General features: G+C 44.0%; 1 protein-coding gene across 1 annotated transcript in view; it reads right to left on the reverse strand.

Moving 5' to 3' along the window:
* Positions 1–7,655, reverse strand: part of akt1 (v-akt murine thymoma viral oncogene homolog 1) — a 56,594-nt gene extending 48,939 nt beyond the window's left edge. Inside the window, exon 1 of the mRNA XM_062523723.1 lies at positions 7,511–7,655. The gene's annotated coding sequence lies outside the window, so the exon portion shown is untranslated. The remainder of the gene's footprint in view (positions 1–7,510) is intronic.
* Positions 7,656–14,199: the final 6,544 nt, after the last annotated feature.

The following is a 14,199-nucleotide window of genomic DNA, read 5'->3' on the forward strand; positions in this document are numbered from 1 at the left end:
GAGAGAGAGAGAAACAGGAAGTCCTCCGTCTATCCCATCGACGGGCTGTGAATGAGTCACACATGAAAAGGCACCCTGAGGGGTTAATACATCGGCCATTAAACCGGACAGAAAGGTGACTTTAAGTGACACCGCACAGCCAGCAAACTCCCACCCCCCACGCACACACACACTCCTCCACTCCCCTCCTCCTCCCAAATCATTGTATTTACGGGGCAAATCATTACACGCCGCAGGTTCATGCTCAGTCAAAATAGTGGAGCATGCTATTTTTACCCAGTGGAAAAAATCTACTCAATTACCGCGCTGGCTTTGAGCGCTAGCTAGGCTAAATCCCAGGGCTGGCGGCAGCGCTGCAGTTGCTGCCACAGGTCAGAGTGTGACTAAAGCCAGCACGTCGTCCTGCAGCGGCCATGTGTGTGAGTCAACCATGGCCACAGCTGCCCTCTCAAACTGAGAGCGGAGGGACACAGGAGTGGGCCTCTATGCTCCCTAAGCTACTTCAACCTCAGAGTCTCCCTGGTTTTTCTAGAAGACATTCAGGGACTTGCTTATAACTTGTTTATACTTACCGTATATACAGTATAAGTCAACATTATGGAAAGATGCAGAATAAATAAGCATATAGAGTATGTATGGTATTCTTTAAATGTAAAGATTTATGCATTTCCGTCCAAAGCTATCCACGTGGAAAGACACACTAGCACTGCTGGTGAAGCTGTAGTCTGACAGGACTTTGCCTTTAAGGAAAGCAGCGCTGCGCTCACAGCCTACCAAACCCGGCGCATGAGGTCACAGACAGGAAACAACAGCTCTGATGCACCGTCAGCTCTGGCCTAGCCTGGGGAAGCCGGCAGCCAGCAGCTGCACTTGAAACTTGTCTTCCTTCAGACACACACACACACACACACACACACACACACACACTGCAGAGGAGTGGCAAAAGAGCAGTCACGGGCTACAGAGGCAGCAGCAATAAACTCTTACTGAAGCTAAGAGCTGTATTCAGAACCCTCTTTTTTCCATTTTTCTGTATTCTACAGAGAGCAGCCTTCAACACCTCCACATTCTTCCACTCTTTTCAACACACACACACACACACACAATCTCTATTAACAGTGCAGGTATTCCAGGTTTTGGGAGGTGGGTGTGTTCCGAACCTGGGGCTGGAAACTACCCGAGCGAAACAGCTTCCAGGAAGGACTCCTCTTCCTGAGTTAATTCCGCGGGGGATCGAGCGGCCTGGAACATGTGTAAACAAAGGCCCACTCTACCAACCACTGGCCCCCTCGCAGGAAGCAATTTGTTCATTCATTGGTGGCCAGAGACTGCCCTAAGACCAGTTCTACTCAAGGCTTCATGGTGCCATGATCAGCCTTAAGTGATCTACTTAAAGTACAGAACAATAGGGAATGCTTCTTGTTTTAATGGCTGGGGCTGTTAAAGACTGCAGGAGTTATTGATATCCTGACATTCCTTTGAACACAGTGAGGAAAAGAGAGAGGGAGAGAGAGAGAGAGAGAGAGAGAGAGCAACAACACTGCCTCCACCCCTAATCTGTCTGCTTACACCATCTCTCCTGGTCATTTCATTTTATTTGTATTGTACACGTGTACACACAATGATTCATTTAAATGTGTAGTCTGTGTGACTCATTTCATTGTGTGTGCATGTCTGCATGCATGTGCACACGGCACACATATTTTGATTTTGTATTTTGTTTTGTTTTGATATTACAATTTTTCTGTATTTCTATTTTTTGACAACACTTTCATTTTAGATGGCCATGCCAATACAACGTACTGAAGGGAATTTAGAGAGAGAACTTTGATGTCTGCATTAAAACAGGGACAAGGACAGACAGGAACGTGACTTCATGAGGTAACCTAGTTTCAACACCTGAAAGAGGAAGGAAAAACAGCTGGGCGTGGTCACTGGTTGTAAGCAACCGGCCAGTCAGCTGGTCAGTTGGGTGGACAATGTCCTTTTAAAGAACTGAGATGAGCCAGTGGTGCTGCAGATCCTAGGTGAGGGAGAGAAAAAGAAAGAAAGAAAGAATGATAGAAAGAAAGAGAAAGAAAGAAAGAAAGAAAGTTGCAGAAAGCCAAAGATGGAGATGGAGAAGGAGAGAGGAAAATGGGGAAGAGAATGACAGGAAGAGAGAGAGAGAGAGAGAGAGAGAGAGAGAGAGAGAGATGAGGGGGGTATCTTCATGCCCATCAGAAATTCTGCCCCACCATGTGTAAATGGCAACATCCTCCTGCCAGTGCTGAAGGCCACTAGGCAAAAAGAGAGAGGGAGAGATAGGGGCCGAGGGAGAGAGGAGGTGAGAGAGGAGAGGAGACGCCTGGAGAAGCTGAGGGAAAGAGAGAGAGGCAGGGGTAGAGGTCAGGAAAGAGGGAGGGAGAGGAGAGGAGAAGGGAGGAGAGGCAGTCCTACAGTGCCCATGGCCACAACCAGAACCCACTCAAACACAACCCCTACAGTCAACTATCAGCATTGTGCGTGCATATGCTTTACACAGACATCAAATTTAGCTATTTGTACTGACAACACACTGGAGATCAAGCACAGACACACACATATGCTCACATGCAAGAAAAGCATTAGTCCAAGTGCACAGCTCTATGAGCTCTTGAATGGCTGGTAGAGGAAGTTGGGGCCTTCTCTCAACATCTTTTTATTGGGGCCCTATGTAACAGGTGAAGAGGAGGACAGAGGTATGAATGTGCTGCTGGGGTCAGCTAAGTTGGCTGTGTGGAAGACTAGGATGTTGGGGACTGGTTCAACTGACCCGGTGGAGGTCCTTAAGGGGATGGTCACTGGTTGATTTAAAATTGAGTTTGCCTATTACAGCCTGGTGAAGAACATTGGGGGTTTCTGGATGTGTGGGAGTAGAGGGTTGGTGGGGGGGGGGGGTTGTTAGATGCATTTTAACATAAGATGCATTGGGATGTTTATGTATGAGTGTATTTATGTGGGTTTACTTTGCATGTCTTGATTACTTGGATTGAAGAAGGATGGATGCTGAACCTCTCTCTCTCTGTCTCTCTCTCTCTCTCAACCCAGTATTGGTGAGGTGGCATAACCTCAGCACAGGCAGGACTGGGTGTAACAGAGGGAAGAAGAAGAAGAAGAAGAAGAAGAAGAAGAAGAAGAAGAAGAAGAAGAAGAAGAAGAAGAAGAAGAAGAAGAAGAAGAAGAAGAAGAAGAAGAAGAAGGGATGGTGAACCTCTCTCTCATTCAACCCAGTATTGGTGTTAAGAGAGGTGGCATAACCTCAGCACAGGCAGGACTGGATGTAACAGAGGATAAAAGGAGAAGAAGAAGAAGAAGAAGAAGAAGAAGAAGAAGAAGAAGAAGAAGAAGAAGAAGAAGGAGGGATGGTGAACCTCTCTCTCTCTCTCAACCCAGTATTGGTGTTAAGAGAGGTGGCATAACCTCAGCACAGGCAGGACTGGATGTAACAGAGGATAAAAGGAGAAGAAGAAGAAGAAGGGAAAGCAGAAAAAAGGAAAAAAATGTTGGCCAAGTGCCAGCAGCAACTGAATGAACCCAATAGCCCTAGTACAGGTCACATGGGCGGTGGGAGAGTGAGTGCTGGGACTCGAGGGCTACGCCCACCTGCTCGGACAGGCCGGCCTCTCTATCATTCATCGCTCTAGCCTGGCTGGACCACTTAAAGCACTCAATGCAAATCAGTGTCATGCGACAGGGGGACCACATGCACAAACAGCAACAGACAGAGAGGTAGAGACGGAGTGGGAGATGGACAGGGAGAGACAGAGACAGTTTCAATGTTAGTCTCATGTTTTGATATTTGACCAAATGTGCTTCAGCAACACTGTTTAATGGCCATGCTAACAAAGCATACTGAATTAAACTGAACTGAACTGAACTGAACTGAACTGAACTGAATGGAATTGAATGGACAGACAGATAGAGGGGGAAAGGAAGAAAGGGAGGTGGACCAACAGAAACAGAAAGAGGGATTCAAACAGACAGAAAGAGGAGAAACTCAGACAGACAGAGACCAATTTTCGGGGAAACAGAAAACCAGACAAATAGAGGGGCAGAGATGACACCAAGAGGGACAGGCAGACAGTGAGTGGGAGGAAGGACGGCAAAAACAAGGACAGCGAGAAGCGAGGGAACAGCGGGGGGAGGGAGAGAGAGAGAGAGAGAGACGCCGTTCAGACAGACGGGCGGAAAGGGAGACACTAAGCCAGTGAGGGTAGCCTGAGCGGCAGCCACATCAGCCCACACTCTTCTCCTCTCATCTCTCTTTTCTCCTCCTCCTCCCTTCTTCTCAGTCTTCTCTCCTCCCGTAGGTGAGTAGCCGCAGCCCTTGTGTTCCCACTGCTTCTGCTGTGAACGTGACGGGGAGCGATACACCACTCTCTCTCTCTGCAGCCAGACCTCACTCACGGACACAGACACAGACACCATCACGATCACTTGTGCAATCCCGGTACTATCCCCATCACAGTCTTGACTACAGTCATGGTCACGTGGAGCAGAGTGGCATGGAGAGTGACACAGGCCGAGCCAAGTAGCACTGCGATAAACCCTCACCATCACCATCATCATCATCTGCCGAGGCTCCTGCTGTGCAACGGCAAGAAAGAGGTGCCTTATTCCCCCTCACACAGCACTAGACAAACGCCATCCACCAACATGTGCTCAGTCAAAGCAGAAAACATATTGCTAGGGTTACACACCCACGCCCACACACACACCGCCACACACACACATACACAAACACACACCTAGGTTTGCATCCCCATTCATGCCGACTCACACAGACTGGAGAGAATGTGACTTGTGTGTGAATGAGTGGAAAGAGCAGATCCATTAGCATAATCAAACATAAACACAGCCTCTCCCTCTGCATGCAGATGTACACATATCTAATCCTTCAAATTACAATGACAATGGCCAGCCTGAGCCACTGGTGAATGCCAGCTCTCTGACACACTGGCTTAGGAAAGACTACAGGCCTTCCCTTGGGTTACTATGAATCAACTCGTGGGCAAGAGACATCTCATTCAGAAAGACTCAAAAGGGCGAGTGCGGAACAAGAACCACCCGCCTACTCGGCTTCCTCTTTCTGTGTTTGGTCTCGCTTCCTGTCTGTCAAGCAGCTGGGCTGCACTGATTGGCAGGAGGGACTTTCAGACGTGCTAAGGGGTCTGAGTGGCTTCCTGTTTCTCCCAGCCTTAGCCACTTTGAAACTGAGTAGACCAGACACAAGAGTCTCTTCCTCACACACACCAACACACATGCATGCACACACTCACACACAACCACACAACCACAACACCACACTGTACAAAGCCCTTCCTATGCATTCCCCTAAGTTCTTTACACACACACACGCAAACACACACCTCGTTTTTATCCTCTTCACTAAGAGTGATCCTTTCGAAACCATCCACTTTGTCGTGAAAGAGGGGAAAAAAAGAGATGCGAGTATATCCACTAACGTAAATAGACAATGGGTGTTACTATATTTGTTTGTTGTTGTTGTTGTTGAATCACAGACAGCTAAACATAGGCTGAGGAAGAGCAGCGCGAGTCAGGTGACTCAGTAATGGCAACAGTGATGCTGATGGTGCGTATGGGGGATGATTCTGAGAGCATGGCAACTAACAGGCTGCGTCTCCGGACCCCGCGGCTTTCACGCCGTACCTCTGTGACGCAGGCACAATGAGACAGCCTGTGTTGAGGAAGAGTTTTCAAACAGCATTCCTGGGATTCTGCACGCTACTGGGGACACTTTCTGCATCAACAAGGCGGGTGGGAGTCTTGCAGGAGGGCTCAAAAGTCTTTTTGCATACTTACCACAAGGGGAAAGGGGGGAGAAATAGGAGGGGGAATTCATTTTTTTCCTCAGCATCTTCCAACCAGAACAAGATGAGTAGATCAGTAACTACATCACTTAACTATCCCTCTGCCACGCCACCCCTCCCCTCCCCCACCAAACCCATGTCACATGCCATCTCTCTGCATACAAACAGTGGTCCAGCATGGTCTCATGACCATGAGGAGAAGGGGGAAAAAAGAAACTCCGACCAGATAAACATGTAAACATACTGAGAGCTAGGCTGGGTTGCTGTTGACTACTGTACGCCTGTTGACCACTCTTATCTACTGTAGCCAACCAAGAGAGCTTCGCAAATATTATTCAACAACGAGCACCGCCACATCTGTTGGTGGTTGACCAAAGGCTTGGCCGTCTGACGTTTTCATTCAAGCGAGAAAATATTTTCAGGAAACGATCCCCACTTGTAGCCTCGGGTCAGATCATCCTGTTGTTCAACATCAAAACAATCGATATTTTCAGGAAAGGATCCCATACTTGCAGCAAAGGGCCAAACCATCCTGTTGTTCAACACGAACACAGCCATACAATCGAAGTTAGGATACAAAAAAAAACAATCAATCACACGAAAACAACAGAAAAAGGCCAAGCGAGAGCAAAACGTGGCATTAGAAAAACAGTCAGGCCACTTCACTGCATTTGAGGGCACCATGCAATCAAGGTGAGCTGAAGCAGAGGCAGTAAATGGTCACACGTCATCCAGGGGGGAAAGGCCCATCTCACTGTAGGCTACAGAATACAGTAGGCCCACGCAAACCGGGAGCATGCATGGCACTAAACGTACACGTTACCTCATCGTGGCCTATTGATGAATAGAAGCCCGTTTAACAGCAGTTAAAAAGTAACAAGAGCTCTGTTATGCTACGTTTGTGTAATGGACTGGGCTACATGTTATTCCTTCTACATCACTTTTGTGACCATGGACACATTGGGCAGAGTGGGCTTGGACCATGCTGTAAATCATTAACGTTGCCAACAAGTCCTAGGCTATAGGCCTGTTATTGTTATTACACAATAATTATCATTTTGCTATTATGACTCTTATTAACCTTTTATTAGGTTATGTATGAATGACTTTGCACTCGTGTTGAAAAGCAGAACGTCATGCTACACAATACTATTTTCTAGCTTTAGATGCACAGTAGCCTATGTCTTTCAAGTAGCTTACGGAACCAATAGCATAAAAAAGAGATTTGATGATTTATGAACAATGGCTTTAACCCAGAGTGGCCGTGTAAATGTGTTTAAGCTGAGGAAAACTGTGGCCTATAAATCGTTATGGCAAACAAGCCGTGCGATTCAAGATAAGCTTGACAGACTACTACATACCTCAGCAGTCACTTTAAGGCATTTATAGCCTTTCTCGTGTTTTTGAAGTACAGATTGGAAGTGAAGTTCACAAGATTTAGAAAGTTCAAAAACCCATGCAATAATATGCCAAGATGATTTACCCGTAGTTAAAGTCTATACCTTGGCGATTTCAGTGAAAATTTTGGACTGAATTTGGGGCCTAGTCTGGGCAGATTTGGTGAGAATAACCGCATCCTATTTAATACAATGGGACCTTCCCTCTCAGTTTACAGTCGGACATACAGTCAACGTGTGAGGAGAAATGTGAGACTTTACCTGGTCAAGGGTTCAGAAGTGACTCCGGAACATTGCTGAGGACTGTTTCAGTTATTTATATGGCAGATAAATCCCACAATAATCTCGGAAAAAGTGTTTTCATTTACTCCGTTTCTCTTGCCTTTCTTCCACTACACCTCCCAGTCGTTCTGTCTGCAATGCTTCTGTAGCATGGTCGTCCTCCCAGGTCCTAACGCCTACCCTTTTCGGCGTCATGGCCTCAATGACCGAAGGGGGCCTCGCAGGCTGGCTAAGACCACTGTTGACTTTGGTTTGGGGAAAGCTAAAGAGGTGTGCATTATTAACTGTCATTGAGCTAGCTCAGTTTAGAGCGGCCACGTCATGCAAACTGACATTTAAATATTGCACAACCACACCATTTTCACTCTTCTGTTCAACAATATACTTTAGATATGAACCTCTCTCTCTCTCTCTCTCTCTCTCTCTCTCTCTCTCTCTCTCTCACACACACACACACACACACACACACACACACACACACACACACACACACACACACACACACATATGTGTGTCTATATTGGCATCCTTTCACAGCTTTCAGATTGATGTATTGTTCAAAAATCCGAATTCAATTCCATGTAGTTTTATTTATTTATGTATTTATTTTTCAAGTAGCTTACTCCATAACCTATAAACCCATATTTATAAGTCTCAATCGGTCCCTTCACTTTATTTTGTCTTAGTCATAGCATAGAGAGTAAAGCACAGAGTGGCCTATTCTAAAAGCAGACCATCAGCTCAGGCATAACTGGTAGGAATTCACTCTTTCATTCATTTTAGCACAGCACCCATTTAGCCAAATGTGTCTAAAACTGACGATAAGGATCACACTCCTACCAGCAGTAACACTGTTAGATAGGGCAATACCAAGCGATCCATGCGCACACAATGTCAGAGACTCCATTCTGTGTACTGTAAGTCAATGAAGTCAAAATGAGTCTGAAGCCATTATTTCAAGAATGACATTGGGCTACTTTAAGCTCACTCATTTCAGAGGAACTTTATTCATTGCTGAAACTCTCTGTATTCTATGTCTCAGAATGTTTAATCTATCTCCATCTATCTATCTGTTTGTCTACCAATTATCAGTTGTCTCTCAACTTATATTTATGGGTTGCTGGCATCAGATAGTTTTCTGTGTCATGCTGCTCAATTTACCGCAGTTTAGACAGGTGCACAGACCTGGCTCTTTGCCAGAGCTCCTTGAGCTTTAATATGAGCTTGCTGCTGCAGAAACCTAAGGCAATCCCCTTGGTGTATAGATGTGTACAAGTGTGTAAGAGCGGCTCATAATAAGGGCCTTTCACCTCGTTCTTTTGATGTACAGAGAGATGTGGCCCCCTTAGAAAACAAACAGACAATGAGCTGTTTGTTGCTGGTGTCAAATGCTGAGTGTGTATGGAATAGAGATGATGGGTGTAAAATGACAGATGTCTATAGTACTGAAAGTCTTTGCCACTGACATAGTCTGGCTATCACCATACTAAGCTGCGCTAGGCTGCGCTTTGTTTTACTGTACAAGAGGCATGATCAATGAGCATCGTTCAAATGACTCTGTACGCTTGGATAATCCTTCAACCAATCAGACCAATGATCCGGTGCTAAATTTGGATAAGATCGTTTCTGATTGGAGCCAAAGGTTCTGGCAGGGAGCAGAGGAGATAGATGTGCAGGTTTCCGGCCTGAGCTGCCAGGCGAAATCCAAATTCGCCGGAAGTTCAGGCAGGGTTCAGTGCCTAGCTACTTAGAGGTATTTCCTACAGCTTGATTAGTACACTTGATAACACCCTTGTGACGTATGAATTGTGACCTGGAGAGTTGCTGGAAATGTTGGTCCCCTTGTAAAAAATCTCAACTTTTGCCTATAAAGAACATATCATCTTCCATGCCTTCTCTAAAGCTATATGTTCCTGATTGTGTCAGACAATATTTTACTACCATGTAACACACCTAGCTGCATGGTAAGAAATGGTGTAGTGTAGTAACTGTGACCTAAATGATATTCATTTTAAAGAGAAAACATGATCTAACCACAACCTAGGTTTGTTCAATTTTTGGATGCTGATGAAAAGTATATTCGTGGAGTTTTGAGTAATTCCAGAAAATGCATTAGAAACTGAATACCATGTAGCTAGCCTTTGGAGAAAACGTCAATGCGACAAAGTAAATGAAGCAACAAGACCCCAGAGGCTATAGGTTCCAATGATTTTAGATGCAGCTAAGGGGTGTTGTTTGGCTCTACAGCCTTGCAGCACTTCTAGAGATACTGAATTTGGGATTCATATTTATTTTGTTTTCATATTTATTTCTTTGCACTACTGCAGTTCAAGTGTGGGTAAGTTCCATTCTAAATGCAGTTACTCTTTTACTAATAATACGATTTCATCTTTGACTGAAGAGGTGCTGTGAATCCATTGGACAATGGCTTCTCTTGCCATCTTGTGTAGAATTAAATAAAACATGCAATAAATAAAATGAGTAAGACATTAAGCATATGTGGAGTATACAGAGCAATCTGATTCAGATGGTTTGGGTTTATTTTGGTCATGTCAAGTTTTGAACCTGACAAATTGATCAAAAGCATCTATGTTTACGTATGTTAATATACTAGTAAGTATTTTTCAAATACAACTGTGACTGTTCTCAATTTATATCATGTTTTACAACAATAGTGCTATAATAAATTACTTCAAAGTTGTATAAATACTGAATGTGGTGATATGTACAATCTTTCAGATGCTGGTAAAGAACTGTACAAACTAAAAGAAAAAGGAAACTATTGCAAATTGCAATTCTTAATTCATTTCTGGACATCTTTCAGGAATTCTGACATCAATGAGAAAATTTGCAAAGATTTACAGTGATTGTCTTCAGAAATAGACTATTTCAGACATCTATTTGAAACTGACAGCAAAGTGATGATCAATTTAATAACCTTGATCCTGACCCAGAGTGTGTCTGTCAATGTGGTTGTTACAGATGATATTTTTTATTTATCTATACATGGATTTCTTCCTCTTTTGTCTGTGCTATTTGTAAAGTCAAGGACAGAGAGGGTCATATTTATTCTGTGCTTAAGCTTGTTGCTGCCAGTAAGCATAAATTCTTATTCCCGCACAGACACACACAAACACACACACATAGGCAGACACATACACATGCAGGCAGACAGATACACACACAGGCACACACACACACACACACACACACACACACACACACACACACACACACACACACACACACACACACACAGTCTGTTACTTAACCTACTGAAGCTGCATTTGCAACAGACTGCATCTGATTCCCATTGGTCAGCAGTCTGAGGCCTTCAGGCTGCACTAAATCTTGCATCAGACCTGTGTTATGTCCCTCGGTGCTGTTTTGCATTAGCTCATTATCTTTGTTTCATACAGCATTATCTCTTATTACTTTGCTTCCATCATTATATCACATTTCACCTTCTAGATGGACTTACTGCTTGTCCACTGTAGACCCGACAAGATGTAGATAGCCTACATCATATGGGTGTGGACCAGTCCAGTTGTTTTGATAAGGCTTAGCTTCATGAATATAACAATTCTGTAAATAAAAGTTTTTTTTTGTTCCTTCATTTCTCTTCTAGATGAATGTAGAACCTTTACACAGAACTCATAAAGTAATAAGGAATCTTTCAACGTATTTTTCAACCAGTTTTTAACACTGTTTCCACACTGTATAAAAGATATATATTTAAAATCTATCAAAACGTCACACAATTTTGCTCTTGAGCAAGGCACGTAACCCTAAGTTGCTCTGTGGAGAATGGCCCTTATAATTAACGCATGTAAGTTCCTTTGGATTTTTAAAACATGTCTGTAAAATAAATAATTGTAAATGTAAAATGCAGCATATGATATCTCATGCAAAACTAGCGCGTTCAAAGCCAAATCATCCCTATTCAAAACCCTTTTTTACATCAAATGACACATATAGCTATTTCTTGATACAGTAATCACTGAATACAGAGGTGTGATAAGTCTTAAAAATCTTCACTTTAGAAAGTGTTTTAAAAATACTGTATATCCATGTCAGTTTTTGAAAAATATCCAGGTATGTGTATATACAGGGTCTGTAAGTCAAGTCAGAGTTTTCTAGACATGTTTACCTATATGAAGAAAAATCAAATAACCTATTGAAGATAAAAAAAAACCATCTACCAGTATGAATATCATTCATAAAAGCAAGACATCCATTTACAGCACTGATGGGCTATGACATCTTTACAATGAGATTACATCCATTGTTGAGCGGCTGCTCAGTGTCATTTTTACTATTGCACCTCACGTTTGTTATTCACCTCCATTCCATGGTATTGGTGATGGAGAGAACCAACTGAAAGAGAAGAGGAAGAAGAAAAAGTCTGCATTCAACAATCAACATTTGAATCTTAACGAGCAGACACATATCCAGTGTTTATAAGCAGCTTGTGGCAGAGAGAGAGAAGGAGGGAGGAAAGGAGGGAGAGAGAGAAGGAGAAAGAGGAAGGGAGGGAGGGAGAGAGGGAGAGAGGGAGGGAGAGAGGCACCCTGAAGTAATGAATGACATGGAGGAAGCCTGGCCTGGCTGGCCTGGAAGGCTGCAGAGGAATGCGAGGCCTTTGTCTGTTTGAGTAAAGAGCGGGTCAGAGGGGGGAGTACCCATTGATGAGCACAGAGAGAAAGAGAGACAGAGAGAGAGAGAGAGAGAGAATGAGAATGAACCTTCAGGAAGCTCTGTTTCCATCTCTCTCTCTCTCTCTCTCTCTCTCTCTTTCACTCTCTGTGTCCTGTGAGAACCTCTTGCAGTCATCAGCATACAGAGGCACTCTCGGGAGCCCAAGTCCCAGGGCACACAACAACTGCTTTGTCTAACCCATAAACACACACCCCACCACTGCAGTCGCCCTCTCCCACCCTGCCCAGAGAAGCCCAGAGGCCCATGTCCTGGTTCTCACTCACTCAATCCACTGACAATACACTTCCATGTCCAGCAGGCACTGAGAGCAACACCTTCACTTGTGACAATATTAGTCATTTCGATGACAAAGTCTCATTGAAGAATATAATGGGATAATTAACACAATTTTAAGTGCATGTAGTTTTTTTTAGTATAGTTTAGTATTTTTCATTTAGCTAAATAGCATTTATCATCTTGAAATATGATCATAAAAGAGGTTAAAATACTAATGACAGGACAGATGTGATCAATAAATTATTTTGTGTATTAATTAGAAATGAATGCATGATTATCAATTCTGCTTGTTGGTGTTGTTCAGTACTAATGAATAAGTGATAACACTTCTGTCATAGAGGAAAAGAAACAGGTTATTATTTTCTTAAAAAAGAGAACATCAGAAACAGACATTTTGTTTGCTGCTTATGTGTTTGCTCTGCAGACCATTAGGAGAAACATTGGGGGGAGGATGCCACAGCAATTTGAAATTTAATGTCAACAGTAAACTAAAAATGGACAAGAAAAATATTCACAACTGGATAAGAGCCTCGCATCACCGGAGGGCCCATACGTCCAGGGCCAGCAAGGCCCCCTGCACCCGTCACTCTGCCCAACCCCTCGCGCACGCGCGTCTCCAGGGGCAAAGAGGAGCCGCAAATGGCCCTCTCAAAGCCAACGACAGCTGGAGCCCGGGGCAAAGGTGACCCAAGCAGTTGCAGAGAGCAACAACCGCGGCAGCTGCAGCCCACAGCCCCCTTGTCTCCTCTGGGTCTAAACTGCTCTAACAATTAGAGGTCTTAGCCAGGGTGTCCTCAAAATAGCTTAGGCATTGATATGTGTTTACATGAGTACAGGCGAAGCTCCATGGCTTCAACATCTGTATAATTCAACAAAAGAGACTACTTTATCTATTACACCCAAAAAAATCTGCACGGCATGATCCTCTGATTTGTCTAAATAAATACAAATATTCAGAGCTGTGTTTGGTGATTTGTAAATAAAAGCCCAAGGAGTTTATAAAACACCAAATGTGTTGTACTATGTCTTTCGTGACTCCACATTCCACCGAGGGATTTCAAATTCAAACTCTTACCATGGGAGACTTGCACACCTGCTGAGGAGCCGTGCATTTCTGCTAAGCAACAGGCATGCATTGGAGAAAACACACATCACAACTGTCTTTCTGTCATTTTCTCTCTCTCTCTCTCTCTCTCTCTCTCTCTTTCTGTCTGTCTCTCAGTTAGCATCTCAAATCCAGTCTATGAACATGGCGGACTGTTCTATATGATAAACAGCTTCTTAATATGTAAGGGACCCGCTCCAGAAGTTGGTGGGGGACTGCAGAGAAGGAACAATGGCCGGGTGTGTGCGTGTGGGGGGCATGGATACTTCGGTGCCAGGGCATTCTGCCCCAGCTTGGGATTAGTCTTCAGCCTGTTACAAGATCCCTCCTACCAGCCCTGTCCACCCCCCAGACGTGAAACACATCAGTCTCCACAACAAAGAGCATGAAAAGAGAGGGGGAAGTGTCTGAGAAAAGCCCACTAATTATACTCTTAAATAAGCTGAAAGGGAAGTATGCAATGGCTGTTGAAGACTTTCATGAAATCCTGTGCCATGAGAAAAATATTTATTAATTTTCCTCATTAAAACCGATGCGCAGCTGTAAATTAGTTGCTTTTCAAAGAGTT

The sequence above is a fragment of the Sardina pilchardus genome, chromosome 20 (assembly GCF_963854185.1).
Source record: "Sardina pilchardus chromosome 20, fSarPil1.1, whole genome shotgun sequence".
In the NCBI taxonomy this organism is placed as follows: Eukaryota; Metazoa; Chordata; class Actinopteri; order Clupeiformes; family Clupeidae; genus Sardina; species Sardina pilchardus.